Source organism: Hermetia illucens, chromosome 2 (genome assembly GCF_905115235.1).
Source record: "Hermetia illucens chromosome 2, iHerIll2.2.curated.20191125, whole genome shotgun sequence".
NCBI classification, from domain to species: Eukaryota; Metazoa; Arthropoda; class Insecta; order Diptera; family Stratiomyidae; genus Hermetia; species Hermetia illucens.
The window spans coordinates 115,906,985-115,913,956 of NC_051850.1; positions in this window are offsets into that span (position 1 = coordinate 115,906,985).

Below are 6,972 nucleotides of genomic sequence, written 5' to 3' on the forward strand. Positions count from 1 at the left end.
TCCGTTTTGATGGTTTTTATTGTAAACAAAATATATTGTATCTTAGCAACCGTCGTTCTGAATATCGTTCCCCTTTATTTGTAATCGAGGTCGAATTATGAATCTGAAATTGGTATTGATTTGCAGTAAAATATAATGGGTACACTTTGAAATCAATAATTATGAATTGGATTGATAGACTCTGTAGTGAGGGAATAATCAACAAATTGGATCGTGGGAAACGTAAGCTACTCGGTTGCAGCTTTTTACGATTATAGATAAAAGAAAATTCAAGAAATACACAGGAATTACCAGAGATAATTTTATAAAATTATGCCGTGTTGAAAAAAATACAGAAAAACTTCAAATATACCTGTATGGATGTATAGCCGCCAATATAGGCGCCAATTCGGTTGTCTCTGGGAAGGATACTGCCACTAGAACATAGTAGGGATATACCAATGGTTATTGCTGGAGTATCGCTGTTGGTTATTTTCAGGGGTATTTAGGAACTTTCTTCCATAATAGTTAATGAACCCCACATCAACACTTCTAAGCAGTTATCCTGTTCGAAAATTGTAACAATCGAATAGACGGAAACCAGATTTGTAAGATCAGACGAATTGTTTGGTGAAGAAGAATTTTTACGCAAATTCGAAGAACGATGGTGTTGATAGTAGATGAGCATATGGTATAATGCATGGGAGTAGCGACTGTGTCTATGACTACTCTACCTTCCCAATTTGATAGACAATTATCATATAAGAATGCCGAAATATGTTCGAGCGAAGGAAATTTTTCTCATTTATTGCATTCTGCAATTGATCTTTTCTGACGGGATTTCGTGAACCTGGAAAGACATTTGGTTAAAAAACGTACTGCGGAAGAAGGCAAAGCTCCATTGCAATGAGAACATAGTCTTTGCTGCACTACCAGAGAAATTGGGCGCAGGGAGCGGGAGGTGGGGTCAGGTTATTTGATCTGGTGAGACACACATTCGATGCGGCAGACTTCTGCGTAAAATGTAGCAATATTCGTTAAAAGCTAAAACGGGGGTCGGTTTCGCCATTTGGCTCTATCGAATGCTTGATCTGGGTGCAATCTCGAGGCTTGCAAATCCCCATCTAGCGTATCAAGCGTCCGTTGTTTAGGCCCGCCTTTTGGTCGTTTACCATTGACTTCGATGTTCAGACCAATTTTGGCGAGTGAATTCTCGTTTGCACGAATTGCGTGACCATACCATCGAAGACGCCTCTCTCACAATTTTTCCACGATCGGTGCAACCCCATAACGATTGCGGATATCCTCATTTCGCAAGTGATCTAAACGTGTCACGCCACTAGTCCAACGTAACATCTTCGTCTCCATTACCGCAAGACGCCGTTCATTGTTTTTTATAGTCGGCCAACACTTAGAACCATAGAGAGCGACAGGACAGACGACATTGCGGTAAATTTTAGATTTGAGACGTTCGTTGATACGTCGATCACAAAGAACACCAGTTGTGGAACGCCACTTCATCCAGGTTGCATTAATACGTGAAGCAATTTCATAACGCAGTTCTCCATTGGCTGATAGCGTTGACTCGGGGTATTTAAATCGCTCAGTTCTGGGTAGGTAATTGTCGCTGACAGCGATTGTACCTGTTTCATGGGGATCAGTCGTCAACAATTCAGTTTTGTTTAGATTCAATCTAAGACCGTGTTGCAAAAGGCAATCATTCCAATTTTGGACAAGTTGCTCGAGATCATTTTTGCTCAGATGCTAGGAAAACATCATCTGCATAAAGCAGTGTGTAGGACGCTGCACGTTGGATATCCCGTACGACGGTGTCCATAACAAGAACAAAGAGGAGTGGTGAGACGGTGCTTCCTTGGTGAACACCAACAGAGACACGAAGCGGTTTTGATACACCCGCCAGACTTCGAACTTTACTTTTCGAATCGTGGTAGAGCAATTGAACCAAGCGCACGAGTTCTTCTGGCACTAAGTGTTGTCATAAAGGATACCAGATAAGTTCATGTGGTACACGGTCAAACGCTTCCTCTAGATCCAGAAATGCAATGTAAAGAGGGCGATGCTTCTCACGGTGTTTCTCCATGAGTAACCGCGCAGCGTGTATTGCTTCAGTAGTTCCGCAGTTTTTGACAAATCCGGCTTGATTCATGGTTATTTCAACGATTTCGCGAATACGGTTGTCAAGAATGGGTTCAAAAATCTTCATGGTATGGGAAAGTAACCGGATCGGACGGTAATTTGAACATTCTCCTGGACTACTTTTCTTTTTCCATATTGGAACAGTGGTACTTTCTTGCCAGTCAGATGGTGTTCTTCCTTCCTGAATAACCCGATTAAAGAATTCACTGAGCCACAGTGTTGGGTCCCAGCTCCTCGCTTTCCAGAGCTCAGATGCGATGTCGTCAGGTCCTGTGGCTTTCCCCATTTCATTCTTTTTATTGCCTCCTCGACTTCAGTTGCGTTGACAGGTGGAACTGGTCCAAATGTCAGCAATGATTGTATTTTGAAAATAAATCATACATATTACTCTTTGTAAAGTTACCATGTATTTACAGCCTAAAAAGAAAAGAATAACACTTCAAAAAATAAATTAAAAAAGTGGAATATCGAATCCGGTATTTGGGTCACCTGGTAGTAACATTTTGATTGTTTCAAAAAATGATCTTGATTTGCTCCTTTTCTTTGTTTGATCCATGTTTGAGTATCTGAACTTCATTAAAATGTATTGTGTATATGAAAATTGCATTCCTCCTCGGAAAACTCTCTCGCGTAGTTTTCGTGGTATAAACGAAAGTACTTATTTTTAGCTTCTGCTGCCCCTTCTGACAATTGTACTATGAGCACTTTCAATTATAGTTATGGTAACATTTATTGGAGGCCGTCCATATAGACCGCCATATAATTTCGCCATGGCATATTCATCGAATTGTTGGACATCTATTCTATGATGATTTGAGATGTTTTCTGGTAAAACATTTAATCTGTACATTAAATTATTATCTCCGGATAGCTGAGTGGTTAGAGCACAAGGCTGTCGTACGGAAGGTCGCGGTTCAAATCTCGCTGGTGGCAGAGGGATTTGTATCGTGATTTGACGTCGGATACCAGTCGACTCAGCTGTGAATGAGTACCTGAGTCAAATCAGGGTAATAATCTCGGGCGAGCGCAATGCTGACCACATTGTCTCCTACAGTCTACTGTAGTGTACCGTTACGGTCTTGGATGAAGTGCTCTAACACACTTCAAGGCCCTGATCCAATATGGATTGTTGTGCCAACGATTATTATTATTATTATTATTATTAAAATTTATTTTTGTTCTGTCGATAGCTAATTGGGGACTGTTGTTCGGCTAGTGTTACCATCATTTGTGCTACCATGTCCCCTAACAATTCATGTCGACTAACAATTCAATTTTTTGTCGGAATCTTTCCAGGATATGTATTTTTGTAAAAACTTTTAATTCTTTTTCTTCATCAGTTGTATTTTCTCAAATTTTTTTACAGATAACTTATACACAGATGAAAAACGGTTTCAAAAATTCGAATCCTGGTGCGAAGTGCAAATATGTCAGTCTAAATTCAATAGGCGTAGAACTTGCATTTAACTTTTCTTAAAGTTTTTCAACGTTGGTCCGCGTATATAACGGATTGTTGATTTCATAGTGGCTACAGCGTTATACACTTTTCCGTTATGTAAAACTAATTCAGTAGGCCTTTAAGCTTGAAACACAACACCGAGATGAATGCATGCGTGCGCAGTGAGAAAGCTATCAAATGAAGTTCATTACACGGACTTGTATGAAACAATAAGCAATAAGTCTGATGCGCAATGCGGCATGCAAAAAAGGTGGGGAAAATTGAAATTGTGCAATGACATTTCAGGACATTTGCAATTTCACGACGTTTTTCGTTTTCGGCTGTTACTTTTAAACATTTGAATTTGAATTTGAATGAATTCGTTTCGAGAACTGCGGAAGGCACTATTTGCGCTGCAAGTAATAATTATTAATGTCACTTGCATTAGTCCAGTCGCTTCCACTCATAAATATTGACTTTAAGCTGGAGGTATGTGCATTCTTAGTGGTAATTAACTGATTTTCATAATATAAAATGTCCACGCAAGTCGATTGTCCAAGCACGAAATCATGGCATTGCACATAATCTTCAAGTTTATGCAATTAGTGCATGGATTTTCCTATATTTTATGTTATGAAAACCTCTGCAATTTTTATGGCATTTCTACGGCCATTTCTGAAATTTAACTGTCGGCCGGCTAAATCCTTTCTATGTGCTCCGTCTGGTGCTTAAAATGGATCAAAGAGTGGGGGAGTGTTCAGACACAGTCGCCATATGACTTTTGACTTTTTCTGAGAATTGTCAGGAAACTGTAGAACTTTTTTTTTAAGATTTTGTGTAAAACAAAACTACATTAAATCGGTTTAATGTCTGTCTATTATTCGCACTTTTCTCCAAAATAGGTGCCCCGAAACGAATTTTGTGGTACCATAATTTTAGTTTCGACGTCATTTACTACCCAACCCAAAAATCAAGTTATGTAGGCCTCGAAAAACATCTCTTTCCGATATCTGCTCGAATAAACTTAGTAATAGTATATTACCAACTTTTGGAAATAATAAAAATCTTCGTCAATTGTTGAAATCGTTACAGTTAAATTTTCATGTCGATCGGATGAAAAATCTTTAAGTTCTCTTGCTCGCCGATTTCAAAAACATAGTTTCGAACAAAACACGTTTTAAGTTTAAAACCGCTATAACTTTTCCAAATCATTATAATATGGTTTCCATTTTTTTAACCTCACTCCCCTCCCCTCCCAGCATCATACAATTGTCCTTCTATAATTATATTTTGCTTTTACAGCTCTTTTCTGGTTACTGTAATGCTGCGCCTCTTTGCCATGTTGGGAAGTAAGTGTTTTGTGGTTCAATGCGGGTTTTCTTCTTAGCAGTTACTCCAGAGAAACTAATTTTAAAATTTTTTTATAGAATGTTGTTATTGATTATGAAACACCAATCAGGAGATTATGCCTTCCCAGTCATGTGCAGTTCGGATAGAGCGCAGGGCTGTCGTACGGAAGGTCTCGGTTCAAATCTTGCTGGTGGCAGTGGAATTTGTATCCTGATTTGACGTCGGATATCAGTCGACCCAGCTGTAACCTGAGTCAAATCAAGGCAATAATCTCAGGTGAGCGCAATGCTAACCACATTGCCTCTTATCGAATATTGTAATCCTAAAGTGTACCGTTACGGTACTGAATGAAGTGTTCTAATATACTTCAAGGCCCTGATCCAGTTGGATTGTTGTTGAAGCTTAATAAGGAAGTAGTCAGTCTCACCATGCTTCCGATTCAGCCACGTCAATGAGTCTTGCAATCCACCTACTTCTTGACTCTTTTTGCTAAGAGAGTTGCCACTTAACGGGAGCCGCTCCCACGGCCACCATAACGGCCGGTTCAGAGGTAGTGCGGTAAGCAAACGACACCCGCAAAGCTCCCTGTCTCTATACTTGCGTAAGGCGCTTACGATACACCTCCTTGTCAAGAGCATCAGCCCATACCTCTGCGCCGTAGAGCAGGACACACTGCATTGTACTCATCAGAACACGTGCCCTGCTAAACGTACTATCTCCACTATTTGTTATTGCCGACTTAAGGCCGAAACTTCAGCTGCAGCCTTGTCCGCTGCTATTTTGATTTGCTCCAAAAAGCTCATATTTGAATCAAACGGCAGTCCAAGGTATTTGAGCGTTGGTTTTGACTCGATTATCGCCAGGCTGGGATTCTTTTAGTCACGATGACCATTTCGGTTTTTCCAGTGCAAGGCTGAAACCATGAGCAGTCATCCATCCACTTACCCGTTGCATCAATATGTTAAGTCCGCTTTGCGCCTGTCTGACAACAAACTTCGGCCCTATTATGGATCCCTACGCTACCCCCGATATGATTTCCATCCTCCTCTGAACGTCTAGGGTCTCATAGAGTAGGGAGCGGTTCCTCAGATAATCCCTTAATATCCGTAAGATAAAGCTCGGTACGTGGAAAGTACATATTACTTAGTGGGCCTAGAATGTCTTTCCATCTTTCACCTCTGACATCAAGCGTTACGAGGAGCACCACTCGTCTAGCTCGGCGACTGTTTGCTTCCGCTCAATGAGCTTACTCTAAAACCAAAGTTCCGTGGAGATAAGTTCTCGACAGCCGGTATCGCTTCAGCGAGTCTACTTCATAGGCGATGCGCAGGGAATAGTGGCGCTACAATAAGATGCATCTACTCGACCTTAAGTGAAGAGGGTGTCCGCAGAACCGCGATTTTTCAGGTTACCAGTTTATAACCGGCATCTGCCTTTTAAGTTCATCATAGGAGTAGCAGTATCGTAACATAATACTTGATAGTATCGTTGAGATTTGGCCATTAGCATCAAATTTCGCGCGAATTTATTGCATCTTGACCCATAAAAATAAGATACTGACGTTATAATTAGCTATTATAGAATTGATGACACACTAGTGAAATACGTTTTTTCCCATTTCTTTTCCATATTTGTTTTAAGTGAATTTTTGCACACCCACTAACAATGTTGAGCTTCTAGTGTGAAACGTATGAAGTTGATACAGTACTTTCCAGAACACGGCTCTTGAAAAATAATGCACAGTTGAATTTTTAACGATGTACAAGTGGCACTACGATGCACTAAAGGTTCCTCACATAAGGGAACACAGTCCAGCCTCCGGTTTCCCGACTTGTTATTCTTTGGAGAGTGAGGAAAAATCACGAGAATTGATTTGAAAAACCCTAAAGCAGCTTGCAATATATTCACTGGGTTTTTCCGCAATGGATCTTCACCAGGAAGAGAAAGCATACATTAACAGAACCCCAACCTGCAGGTTTGCACTGGTTGAAGAACCGCATCCTACCTGTTTCAATCTTATCCAAAACTTCAACCGCAGTAGTGAAAGA